This window comes from Monodelphis domestica, chromosome 4, assembly GCF_027887165.1.
Source record: "Monodelphis domestica isolate mMonDom1 chromosome 4, mMonDom1.pri, whole genome shotgun sequence".
NCBI classification, from domain to species: Eukaryota; Metazoa; Chordata; class Mammalia; order Didelphimorphia; family Didelphidae; genus Monodelphis; species Monodelphis domestica.
The window spans coordinates 51,971,870-51,985,994 of NC_077230.1; the positions used below are offsets into that span (position 1 = coordinate 51,971,870).

General features: G+C 36.3%; 1 protein-coding gene across 1 annotated transcript in view; it reads left to right on the top strand.

Annotated features, from left to right (window-relative positions):
• Nucleotides 1–676: 676 nt before the first annotated feature.
• IL1RAPL1 (interleukin 1 receptor accessory protein like 1) overlaps nucleotides 677–14,125 on the top strand; it is a 1,590,341-nt gene continuing 1,576,892 nt past the window's right edge. Inside the window, exon 1 of the mRNA XM_001362537.4 lies at nucleotides 677–1,545. The gene's annotated coding sequence lies outside the window, so the exon portion shown is untranslated. The remainder of the gene's footprint in view (nucleotides 1,546–14,125) is intronic.

A 14,125-nucleotide genomic window follows, 5' to 3' on the forward strand; every position in this document is an offset into this window, starting at 1 on the left:
TTCGCCTTTACCCCCAATCCTGTTTCCTTAAACTAAGGCATACAAGTCCCAACGCCATCTCAGTCCCCAAAGGAAGATTACAAAGAGTTAATGGTCTAAAGGCCAAACACTTTTAGTTTACATACTTAACACCGAGCTTTATACTCTGAAACAATTATCTTTAGAAACTATTATCACTGTGAGCTGGAGGTTGGAAAGCAGCCCCCTGGTTGGATACTGGTCTTAAAGACATAGTGACAATGGCCTCATTTTTGCTTACTGTGTGCCAGCTACAATTTAAACCCTTACCAAGGGAGAACGCGATCATCAGGAGGTTACTTATGAGTGTGTCAGTACCGACTGCGGTTCCCCTTCCTCTCTAAACCCCGAGGGGAGGGGGGGGTTCACAATTCAAAAATCGAAAGGAACCAAAGTCCTGGGCAGGAGTGACGTAGAATGGCAATGTGATACTCTGAATTTGTTTGGAAGGACAGATTCCTGTAATTTCAGATTTCCCAAGATCCTTTCCAAAAGATTCTCCTACCACCCCCATCCAGCCCGTCCCCCCCGCCCCCAACCTTTTAAACTAAAGCTCGCAAAGCGATGGTTATGTGTGGATTGGCTAGTACTAAAATATCCATGGGGTGGCAGTAACAGTATCTTCTTTATGACTTGCAGCAAACCAGAGAATGCATTCAATCAAATGAACCGATCTTGTAGAAACACTGGAATCATTTATGCATTGCAGTTTCTTTCTCTCCCTCTCTCTCCTTCTTCCTTGGGATATTTGGAGTAGATTGTAGCTATTAATCAAGACCTCTTGTTATTTGTTATTCCTTTGTCATTTTCATTAAAGATTAGCATCATTCAGGGCAAATGCACAACTGCTTTCTCCCCCCAAATCATTTTGGGGGCTATTGGATAGAGTGCTAGGACCCAGGAGACATCCTTCCAAACAGCAGGGGTTGTGTGCTTCCACATAGCAGTACAGTACAAGGAAAACCCCATCGGATCTGTTATTGCAGGATACTTGTGAAATATACATAGGATTCTTTCTTTCTTATGGCTGCATCCCGGATCTGGAAATTTTACATGGGCACTAGGAGGCTTTGAAAGGCTCCATGCACAGAGAAGATTTGCAACCAGGACTCCTCTTGCCACAGAGCTCACTGACTTGTTCGGTTATTTAATTCCGTTTCTTTTTCTTAGCTTCTTTTTTTCTTTTCCTCCTCTCCTTTCCTTCCTGTGTCCCTCCTGGTCTGTTGGTTTCTCCTCTTTCCCCTAGTCTTTTATTACTGCTTCACACCTGGATCGTATCTTCACTGAACAAACGGGCACTTTGAGAACTAACAGAAGACAGTCTTGTGAGGGAAGATCTATATGGAATTATCGGCTTTTATGGTGAACTTGGCACTTGTGAATGGGTATCTTGTTCGCATTATTAATTGCTAGCAAAAAAAATCACACACACGGGAGTAAAACGTGGATTCTCTGAATACGCATTGTGATGACCAACAATTACCTTATTGACTGATACCAAGATCGGAATATTTTGGAAGACTGTGGGTAAGGTCATTTTATCTATGCAAACCCATTAGTGGCGTTATGAAACTTGGTGGTTTGTAATTGAAATGGGTACTTTCCTGATTGCTGCATTACATTGATATGTGTGATCTGGCCATTATTGGCAGTGAATGAAATAACTGCAGTTGCCTCCCCCCTTTTTAAAGTGCATTTCGTGATGAATCAAAGCATCACATTTTTCCCCCCTCAATTATCTTGATATGGAAGAGTGGCTTGAATTTATTCCCGGTAAACACTCTTTGTCTGGATGCAATATTTGTGGCTCCTACATTCCGAATAAGGAACACACGAGTGAAAGGAGCACTTAGCGATGAAACCGATGTAAAAATGAAATGGGCTACTCTTCATTCACTAAAACAAATATGTTTTCAACTCTGTGCGGCATTCTGCTGCATCTCATAGCTGCAATGGAACTGGTGAAACAGCCTGGTCAAGTTCTTAAACTTTAAGGTGGTAATCACCTTTAATTGGTTTTTAGGTTGTGGTTATTGAGGATTATTAAGTGCCCCTCTATACTTTTTTTCCCCTTTATTCCACTCGATTATCATTCAGGAAAAAAAAATGTACGAAAATTGTCAACTAGAAAATGGAGGCTATAACACAGAATAATACTAGTGGAACATAATATTAAAAGTCATCAGCTTTCCGTGATTCCCAGAATCAGCATCCCAACAAACCCTTATTTACCCAATACCCTAAATCACCGAAGCCTAGACCCACGTGTAGGGGAGTTGAAGGTTTGGAAGTGAAGACCTTAAACCCAGCCTCTTATTCATATGCAGCCAGCCTGGGAAATGCAGGCAATTAAAGACTTCTGTTAATGTTCAGCCTGAAGTGCCCGGTCTGCTTCATCTATTTTACCCTTACAGTAAAAAGTTAAAGGGACCGGAGCCCTGAGAACGGTTAAGGAGATTCAGTTTGGAAAACTGGAAGGGGGGTTGAGGGGGGGGAGAAATGGGGGTGGGAATCAATGCTGATGACGTTGCTCGGTGCACTGTACTGCAATGCTAAAGCGATATATACAGTATATGTCTATATCTATGCCTGTAGAGAGGAGAAAAGGCATCCTCTCTTTCACCTGGGTGGTTCATCAATAAAGGAGGGGAGAAGAGATGCAGATCTGTGATGGATGGTAGTCGTGCATAATCGGTTATTATGTAACTTCATTACATCAGCGGTCTTCAGTCGGCGATAGTGAGAGGAGATGATCTCTCAGTGTATCAATCACCAGTTTAACTTTTGAATGCTTGTGACAGCTGGAGAGGAAGGAGGGCACAGAGATTAGCTTCAGGGCTTCGGTAAACCCTGATCTCTTCCTGGCCAATTTAACGTGAGTTTTCTCACAGTGAGTTCTCCGGGACAGCAGATCACAAAAGCTCCTGGGCTGCACTGTGGCCATTTCAGCCACACCCGTGGCGAGTCAGAAAGCACTCTGCAATGTTGTCCCGAATGTCCCGTTGCCTTGTTGGGACTGGGTGCACCCCACCAAGGTCATGGCTCTCTACCCTGTGATTTAAAAATACGACGATCACTCAGCAAAGGCAAAACTCAATTGAAATGAAAACTGTGAAAAGAATCATTTCCTGGTCACCCTTCTAGCAGTTTTGAAAGGTAGGGCTTGATGATGGGTTCAGTCTGGTAGTTACAGCTCTTAAAAATTGTTATTGCTTCCTCCATGATCTAGAGATGAGTGTTTGGGGGCTTTCTTGCTTTCTTTTAACCATAACTATCTCTTCCTGGCCTGTTTTTAATTTGTAGAAAAAAAGAAAAAGAGTCTTCCAAGGTAATAGCATGATCTATTTGCTAAATTTAAAAATCATGAAAATTCCTCCTTCACTAAAACCTCAGAGAAAAAGAGTGATACATGTTCAAGTTTTAATTATTTAAGGACTCCAAAGACATGTTGCAGCAGCCTGTGACTTTTGCCAGATGAATGAATAGTAGTCCATCTCCTATTTAGATAGGAGGAAATGCTGCATAATAAAACATTGTTTACCCTATTTTTTCCCATGGAATTACACCTTTCTCATAATAACAATTACTATAAAAGTACTTTATCAGCCTCCCTGGACATCACACTTTTGGGAAGACCTGTTTTCTACATATTATGGCTACCTTTTCTGAAAATGTAACCCAGATGAAACCTTAACTCCTCAATGGAATTATCAACACCTGCCTGTGCCCTTTTAAATGGTGTGTGTGTGATTTCAGTGTTCAAAGAAGGTCTATATAGGATTTTTCTATTAGGGAGAGGTGAAGGGAATCTCCTCTTCCCTTACACTCCCATCCTCTTTGCCTTTTTTGGACATTCTCTTCAGCCCTATACTGTTCAGTTTAATAGTCTACATACATCTTGTTAACTTTGAGAAGGTTTGTTTGCAACCTCAGAGCGCTGTACTTTTATTTAGAGTCTTAAGTTTAAATGCTGATGAAGATGTTTTTTTCTCAAGACATATTCATATATTAATAAATAATACTAATGTAGTTTAAGGTTTGATATTTATGTTGTCTATTGAATAACTAGGAAATTGGATGTGAAGTTAACTCCAGGTTTCATCCTTCAGGGGTCAGAATAACACTATGGCAGCTCACAGGCTTCAGTTCGTCTCTGATTATATGCAGATATTTCTGTGGCATGGTCTTTTTTCATATCCCTTACTTTATTATTTGAGGAATTACTTAGAGGGCTGTTTCTGTGACTTAAGTCACACAAATGTCATTAACAGTAGATTGCTCTAGAGAAGGTTTTGCAAACTCAATTGTGTATGGAAATAAATAATTTTATGGGGTGAAAAGGAGAAGGTAGTATATGAACAAGTCAGTACAGGAAACATACACATGTGATTTGCAGTCATTTTGCTGCAAGACTATGCACTTACATTTGAGAAAAAAGGGTTCAATGATCTTAATCATACTTCCCAGGTTACTGTTTCCTTTAGAAAGGGATTATCAAACCCCAACTGGTTATGACATTTCAGATTGCTGCAGGGGGTAGGAACACTAAATAAAAGGCTTCTTTAATGAGGAAGCTTTTTTTTTTTTCAATATAAAGCTGTGGACTATTTTCCATATAATACTTTCCCCTGTGTTCTACTGCCATTTTATGTGAGGGGAGAAAAGACATTTGAAGAGTATCCACACTACCTCCCTTAAAAATAGAAGCCACTGACAGGTCCTTTTTTCCACTTTTTTTTCCTTTTTTCCAGGTCAAGTATCAACAATATTCCTAAATCATAGTGCATTCTTTTAAGGACTTGTGTTGCTTAATCTAATGCCATGTTTCTAATGACTAATCTAAATCATTGTGACACCTAAAATAACTAAAAAGATTTTACATCTCCAAGAATAACCAAACTTTGAGAATCCATTTAACATTTTCATTTCAAAATATTTTAGCCTGTTCTACCCTGAAGTGTTTGGGCTCTACTTGTCTTACAACAGATATGATCTTTGGTACTTGGCAAATTTCTTGTTTTTATAAAGCATACTAATTTGTAATTTATGGCAAGTGAAATATCCAAGTGCATGCTGATTAATATGATTAAAAAGTAGAAAGTTATCTAGTGGTGCTTGAGTTATAAAAGATAATTAAGGTGCCACCATTTGTGCAGCTCTAGATAAGGTGGTGTCAGCAGTTTTATTATTAAATTCCAATCCTCATATCAGAATTCCCACAAAAAGAAAGAATGCAGTGACATTTCCCTACCATTGTGCTAACTAGAGTTAATCACATATATTTTAAACATCTTCAGAGCATAGAGAGATATGAGCTCTATATCATCCATTAAAGTTAGGAGGCAAATGCAATCATAAAGGAGTTAATATATTTAGGTGGTTAAGCAAGAACTTGAGACTAAGAAAATTTGAGAAATGAATGCTGTTTCTTTAGCTCCTGAATCACAATTCTAATTTGAGTAGACATTTTCCCACAAATATTTAAATATGTGAAGGTCCTGTGACTTCATCTAAATAGGTAATTTCCAGTGTGGGAAGTCTCTCCCCTAAAACATTGCAGTTCCTGTAATCTCATTGATTTGCTAGAGAAACTTAATGTTAGAGTGTCATAAATAACTAGATAAAATTATTTTCAGTAGCCTTAAATTCATGGTAACCAGGGAATGTTTTTTAGCTGTTATATTTCTTTATGATTTTATTTTTATACAGGAGACTGTTTCCTTTTCTGAGGACTTTGGGATGTAGGTATCTGTAATTATATTATCACAAATTTTGTTGTCATAAGTCAATCACCAAATCAAATGAATAATTAAGAATATGAATGCACACATTAGTTGATTGAGTTATTTTAGAACTTTTTTGTCTTATTTTTTGACTATTCAAGGCTACGTGTCTGTCTAACTGTCATTTTTAACTAACTGCAGACTTTAGAGCTGGAATGGATCTTAAAGAACTTAGAGTTCAATCCCTTCCTTTGACAGATGATGAAACCTAGATTCAAAGAAGATATCTGACTTGGCTCATGTTACACAAGGACTTGGTGTTCAAACTGGGATTTGTCCCTAGGTTCTCTTATTTTAAATCCAGCAGACTATACCACATTGCCTCCTTTGCCTTTTATGTCCAATGCATTTGCTTCTCATGTGAAAGAAGCTGTGATTTCTTCAGAGAGGAATTTCTAGTGTGGAAAAGCCTCCACCAAAGTGAATGGAAGCCTCATTTTTTTTTTTTAAGAGAGATGTCCAAAGGAATAAGAAGTTATAACTCACTGGAATTCTCCAACTAGAACCAGAGTCAGAATTTGAACCCAGAACTTCCGTACTGTATGATAGGACTGCCTCTCACTTAAACGTTCTGCATACAGAATTAGTGGTGTGATTTAAGGAAAATGACTCTAGGATAATGGTAAATTATGTCCCATTTTACCATCATGTGGGTAGGGCTGAACTGGAGAAGAAAAGTACTTTGAAAAAAAAATTAAGGTCCTAGAACCAAAAAGAAAGGACTCTTGACTATAGATCCTCTTGCTTTAAAGAAGTTTTTATGGCCCAATATATTATCTCAATTCTCAGCATGCATATTTATCTCACTTCATTGATGCTTATCATTGGCTCCATTCCTGTGTCTCCATGGAGTTGGGAAGAGTGCTTATTTCTCCTGTCTTATGGAAATGTCTTGAATCTGCAGAAACAGATTTGCAAAAGTAGAGTATAGGATTGTATATTAGCACTTGTTTATTTGACAAATTTAACTAATCGCCTTACCAATATGCTTTTAATTTTTTTCCCAGATAATCCTACCCTAGAGTATCTTGTAGTGTATACAATATTCAATTACAGGACAATCATTTGGCTCAATGGACATACACTTAGAGCTTATCCTGGCCATTGATTGACAATGGAAGGTCTTTAACCCATGTGTTCCCTAGATTCCTTCATACATAGATATAGATGATACTTAAATGACAAAAGATTGAATTCTACATTTTTTCCTTTAGAGAAGAAGGCTTAGGCTGTTGTTGTTTTATTACCAGACCATCTGAAAGGGTCATGTAATAGAAAATAGTTGTCAGAGGGAGATAGAAACTCCATAAGCACATATATGCTACATACATACATACATACTTCTATGTATATTTACATGTTCATATACATGTATATACATATAGGTGAGATGAGATCTAGACATGCAGATTTATTCATTTTGTATTTCATTATACTGATAAATTACTTTTTATGGAAAGCCATACAAAATAGTCTTTCTTATAGATCTAAAATCATTTGGGGGGAATTTAAAAATTTACCTAAATTGGAGACAAATGGATTTTACTTCTTATGTATCTTATATACATTTTTGTGCCCAATAACTATTTCTAGAACTGCAAAATTTTCAGAATATGACAACTGATCCCTTCCCTGGAAATCAACCTCCCCATCCCTAACCATACTGATCTTCTTCTATAGATTCTCATTTTTGCTTGGCCTCTTCTTAACTCATTTTAGTGTTTCCCTTCTGCCCCACACCCAGATACCTATTTTAAGTGCTTTATCATCTTTATAAATGTAGTCAGTTCTTAGGTGCAATAAATAAACTTTTTAAATCTCCATTGTTTTTATTTCAGGAAGCTGTAAAATTCTTCTACATGTATGGGCACATAGATGCTCTCAGAGCGTTACCGATGGAGTACTGCTTAGGCTGCTAATAGATGCAGTGGATAGAGCTCTTGACCTCAAGTCAAGAAGCCCTTGAACTCCAAGACCACTTCAAGTATTTACTAGCTGTGTGACCCTGGGCAAGTCACTTGACTTTTTCATTTGCTTCAGTTGCCTCATCTGTAAAACGAGGATAATAATACCTACTTCCCAAGGTTGTCTTAAGGATCAAATGATATAATAATTGTAGTAACTCGTAGTTTTAATATTTGGAATAATAATTGTAGTACTTAGCACATTACCTGGCAGATTTTAAGCACTATATGAATGTTCATTATTATTTTTACTAGTAGAAATGGTAGTAGTGCTAATAGTAGTAATAAAAATAATAATTCCTATTATATGACTGAGAAAATTATAGATAGAGTAGAATTATAAATAGAGTGGAATCATTAAAGAGGAACAGCAAAGTTCATGAAATACGATCTTTTGATTATAGTCTCAATAGTTTTTCAGTCCTATTGTCCTTGTATTAATTACATCTTTAATTTTTAAAATGAATATCAATCATTATAATTACCCTGTGGCCCAGATAAAAATTAGTGGAGACCTGCCCTCTGACAGCTTGTCATCTAAAACCAGAAATGACTTAAAAGATTTCCAGACCAATAGAAGAAATGTAAATTGGTACATGCACTAGCATGTCCATGCATAAATATTAGTTAATTCATATCTAGTCCCCAGGCAGCTAGCCAGGACCCTGCATTGCATCTGGAAATAGGAAAAACTAAATTCAAATCCAGCTTCAGATACTTCTGACTGTGACCTTGGGCAAGTCACTTTAAACTGTTTTCATTTCCTCTCTGTAAAATGAACATAATAATAGCACTTATCTCAGAGAGTTGTTTTGGGGATAAAATACAATGGTATTTGTAAAGCACTTTGTAAATTTATGATGATGTCAGTTGTACCCAATTCCCTTAGTATTGGTAGAAATCTTTTCTTAGAAGTTCTCAACTTCAGGAGCAGCTAGCTGGCTCAGTGGATGGAGAGCTAGACCTAAAAGTTAAAATCTGACCCCAGACTCTTTCTAGCTGTGTGCCCCTGGTTGAGTCACTTAATCCCCATTGCTTAGCTCTTACTCTTCTTCTGCTTTGGAACCAATACTCAGTGTTGATTCTTAGATGAAAGATAAGGGTTTAAAAAAATTCCCTAATTCTCCAAAAACTCTCTAAAAATTTGTGATGTTATTCATGTAAGTATTTCTTCAAGGTTGCAGATCTCAAGCTTTCTGTGCTTGCCTATCCTTTAGAAATCTTGTCTGTGGTCACCACACAAAGTCCACTCTTTCTTCATTTCCTCCCTCACCTCTGCTTCTGACTCTCTCTACTGACCTCCTTGTCCTTTGGACACTATGTCTTTGGATGGTTCTGTCAGACTGCCAGCTATTCTATCCTTTTTTGTTTTATATTCCTCATTAGACTATAAGCTTATTGAAGGCAGGGATTTGTTTTTATTTCCAGTATTTGCATCCTCAGTGCTTGACATTGTGCTTGGCACATACAAAGACCACATTAATACTTTTTATGACTTGATATGCTGAGGATCTCATCCTGACTTTGAGGAAATAGGCTGATCACTTGCTGACACATTCTTTAGCCATGACAACTGATGATGAAACGAGAAAAATATTTAAAGACATAAATATTAGATACATATTGGTTTTGCTGTAAAGTCTATGGTTGAGTGTTTTTAAATGATGAAAACAAAGATCAATTGCTACAAGAATGGCCAGACATTGATTTAGGTAGGCTGCTATTTCAAATAGTGGTATAGAAAAAGAAATAATCAGGTTTCATATATGTGTGAGTGTGTATGTGTGTGATCTGTCATAAGAATTTGCTTGCAAATATAGGATATCTATATTCATATCTACCTATATGCTCTAGGAATATAGTTTTGTGGTGAGAAATCCTTGGAAAATTAAATATCTTTTAAACTCTGATGTCAGTTTTAAAACTATATTTCTAATTTCCAAAGATATGCACCTTTTTTGTTTCTAATTCACCATATTCATTTTCTGTCATTTCCCATATGTTCCTCTTTGCTCCGAATCTATTAATTATGTTCCTGTATTTTAAGAAATAGCCTGACCCCACTGGATAGTAATAATTATAATGATAATTAGGATTGATATACAAACCCAATTTTTTTCTATGTAGATATTCTATAATCAAGCAACATTGGGAAGTGTTATAAATCACCTCATTTCAACCTGGTCCTTTCCTTGGAAATCACTCCCACTCTATCACTACTAACCCTATTTGCAAGCCCATAAATTCTCCCTTTTTTGCTTGAACCCTTCTTATGGACTTTTTCATAGTATCCTTTTTCCTCCTTTGAATACCTATTCTGAGTGCCTAATCGTCTTTATAAATATTATCTATGATCCTTTCTCTTCTGCAACCAAGTGTCCTTCCTGAGTCTGCCTTACTCTTATTCCCAAGGTCTTTGGCCACTGCCATTCCCTCTCTATATTTGCTATTTTCCTGTATTCTAATTCATTTTTTCTGCTTTAGGCTTTCAGTATTCCTAAAGGGATAATTGACTTATTTTTAAAAAGTTATCTTTAGGAGAAAGACTAGATGACTTCCTTTTACCCTTCTAGGTACCATATGTACATTGTAATTATGGTCTTCTGTAACTAATTCACCCTTCCTTGTCTTTTTAACCAAAGGAGTGACTAATGACTAGAATTTAATATCAGGTAGGAGGGTAAAGAAGTGATACAAATAGTTCAAATTTTCATAGGACTTTCAGACTTATGATAACTTTGCATGGGTTCTCATGTGATTTTCAGAACAACTTTGTGAAGTTGATGCTATTATTATAGATATTATACAGATAGGAAAACAATTTCAGAGAAATCAAATAACTTCCCAAAGGATATCTAGCTGTTAAGTACCTGTGGCAGGTCTGAAACTCAGGTTTTCCTTATTCTGGGTTCAGCACCCTACACAATAAGTTGATATTTTACTCTATTATCTATTTCTGGGTCTTTATACTGACTGCATCCAAAATTTAGAATGTACTTCCTTTTTACCTCCATAAATCCTCTTTTCCTTTAAAGTTCAAGCACCATCTTATTTATAGATGACATCTTTCCTTAAACTAACTGCTGCTAATACCCCTTTTCTCAAATCGAGTATCTAACTATGTATTCATCTCTGTTGTAAATTCGGCTACAGAATAAAATGCATGTCCTTTGAGGGCAGGGAAGGTTTTATTTATTCATTTATTTTTTTGTCTTTGAATTTCCAGGGTCTAGCATAATTTCTGGTACATAGCAGATGGCTAATAAATGCCTATGGAATGATTGTCTCAATAGAATCATGGAAAACAGATGGGGGATGTCAGTTTATGCAGGTGAAACTTCCTAGTAATCCATTAATCAAGTCATGTGGGTAAATGACTAATCAGATTGTACATAGGACTATCCCTGATTATAGCCTAGCCAGACAGTTTGGTAGCATCATGGACTTCAAGGCAGGAAGATCTGAGTTGAAATCCTGATTCAGATACTTAGTAGATGTCTGACATTGAGGAAGTCAGTTAAATTTTCTTGGCATCAATGACCTTATCTGCAAGATGCAAAATAACCATAAAAGTTCTTTCTTAGGGGCATTGTTAGTATTAAATGTGATAATCTGTAATATACTTTTACAAGCCTTAAAGCATTATATACATGTTATTTATTTATCTGTCTACTTGTCTATTTATTTTGCCTCATTCTATTTATTCATTTGTTTCTAGTTTCTTATATAGTTACTTTTCTCTCAACATCAAAACTACAATTATATAGTATATCAAGTAGGGTAAGAACAGCAGGGTGTACATTGATTCTAAGACTTTTCAGAGCTTGTTGTCCATAGCAGTTATGACAATTCAAAACTTACTGACCAAATGCAAATTTCACTATTTTAACTATTCCTTTTTTGCTGTGTAAAGATTAAGGATTAAAAAGCTCACTTATTCAGAAGAGAGGAATCAATGGGATGTTGGTTATGATCCTTATTCCACTGATAGTTTTGTTTCAGGAGAAAGGAATGAGCATAGTACTAGGAGATGAATATGACTAGAAATTGAGGATTCCTTAGATAATGCTCCCAAACCTGTTGTAATTAGGTTCACATGGTGAAATACAAAAAGCATGCCTGACTGGGGAAGACCTCAAATTCCAGGCTTTTGCTTTAAAATGTTATTATGCCTCACCATGTTCACTCCTGCCACTATGCACTTAAGAGGCACTTTCCCAGCACCCCATGGGAACAGATTCATTCATTTCTGTTGCCCAAGGTGGTTTTCTCTAGGTCTCCAGATTCTTTACAGGTCTTCTAATAAAGTCAAAAAGGAAACACACCATTGCTCTGATTAGACTTGTCTTAATGGACAAAGGGTTTGGAATGTGGACTCAAGGCACACGTTCTGCATTAAAAATTCCATTGTATTTTAAACAACATAAGAGCTTCCTTGAGTTTGGAGATTAAGGGATGAGATGGGAGGAAAGGGAACCAATGAAAAATAATATACAGTTTAAGGAGGGAGAAAGAAGAGGGAAGGTAGGCAGAACAACTGTTTTAGCTCAGGGTCAGTCCAGTTCACACTCCTGATGGCTTTCCTTTTATTGTCTCTTTGTCTGTCTCTTCTTATGTTGAATACTTGTCCAGAAATAGTCATGTCCTGATTTTTTTTCTCCTCTCATTTTCCCTGTTTTCTCCTACAGAGAAGCAAACCAAACTGTCAGAGTTAAGCATGCCCAGTGGCCATAGGCAGAATTTTTTTTTCCCTTTTGCATCTAAGAAGCTACATTATTCTCACTTACACACTTAATTGTCTATCTGAGCATTATTAAGTGTGTCAGCAGACCAACAAACTGGAGACCTTCCTTTCTTGTTAAGAAAAAAACCAACAGATCATTTTACACAATTGCTTTGCAGAGAGATTTTAGGAAGTTGCCACAAACCCTAGTGTTGCTGAGTAATTCCTGACTGATTATGGTGCATAAAGATAATAATGGCTAGAAAATAATAGCTTGTTGGTAGGGAGAGGAGATGGGAAGATTGGCTGTTTGTTTCTTCTTCTCTGAGGTCCTCTTCAGACATCTGACTTTTGACTTGAAACAGTAGAAATAGGCATAGATTTGGGGTATTGGACCCAGGCACAAATTCTTGTTCTGTCATTTACCTCTATTATTTGTGTGCCCTTTGGCAATCAGTTAATTTCTCTGGACTGTAGTTTCTTTATCTGAAAAGGAGGGGGTTGTACTAGATGGCTTTTAAAGTATCTTGCAGTTCTAAATCTATAACGCTGGATATAACTAAATCAACAAAAATAACACCAAAGTAAATTTTTGAAAAGGGATATATATGTACATACACATAGATAAATGTGTTTATAAACACATGCATAATATACATATACATATATTTATGCATGTATACATACAGACACATATACTCAGATAAGTGGTACAATGGATAAAACCCAAGCCTGAATTTAAATCTGACTTCAGACACTTATTAGCTGTGTGACTTTGGGCAAATAATTTATCCTATATGCCTTCGTTTGCTTATCTATAAAATGAGGTAGAGAAGGAAATGGCAAACTACTCCAGTATCTTTGCCAAGAAAACCCCAAATGGGGTCAAAGAGCATAAAACATAGCTGAAAATTAATTGATAATTTTCTTGGAAGGGGGTGAGAATCCCAGAAATTTGCATCAGAGTGTCAGATTGAAGAAGTATATTCAATGAATTCTAATATTTTTCAGCCTACAGAAACAAACTATGATTTTACAAAGTAATTTCATTCTAAAGACACATTCAGAATTATATTTGAGAAATATATCATAATTATTTCCCTATCTACCAATAATGGTAATAATTTTGAATTATAGATGGAGAAAATGAAAGTTTTACTTCTTCTGAATCCAAAAATCTGCTATTATTGCTTTCCAGCACTTTGACTTTAGCAATCTGTTTTATTTTACCTGAAATGAAGTAAGGTTTTTGTACTATATTTTCTTTTCCCTCTATCCATACTTAGCCACAGTTTCTGTTAAACAGTACAAATTCCCACCATTGGGTTCTAGAATTCCTTAATGTTTCAGGCTGGATGATAAAAAGTTGGCTACAGACAAGTTCTCTAGTTCATCACCAAAATGATCAAGTTATTTCATACATTCTTTTACATTTTGTCTAGTAAAACTCTGAATGAGTTAGACAATTAAACTTACAGTCTGTGTGACCTCAAGTCTCAATTTTCTCATTTGTAAAAGAAAAAAAGTTGGGCTTCATGACTACTAAGACCCTTCCCAGATTTGTCTATGGTTATGTTTCTATTATCTTGAAAATTATCTTATAGAGCATAGGCATTGCTAACCACTTCTCAAAGGTA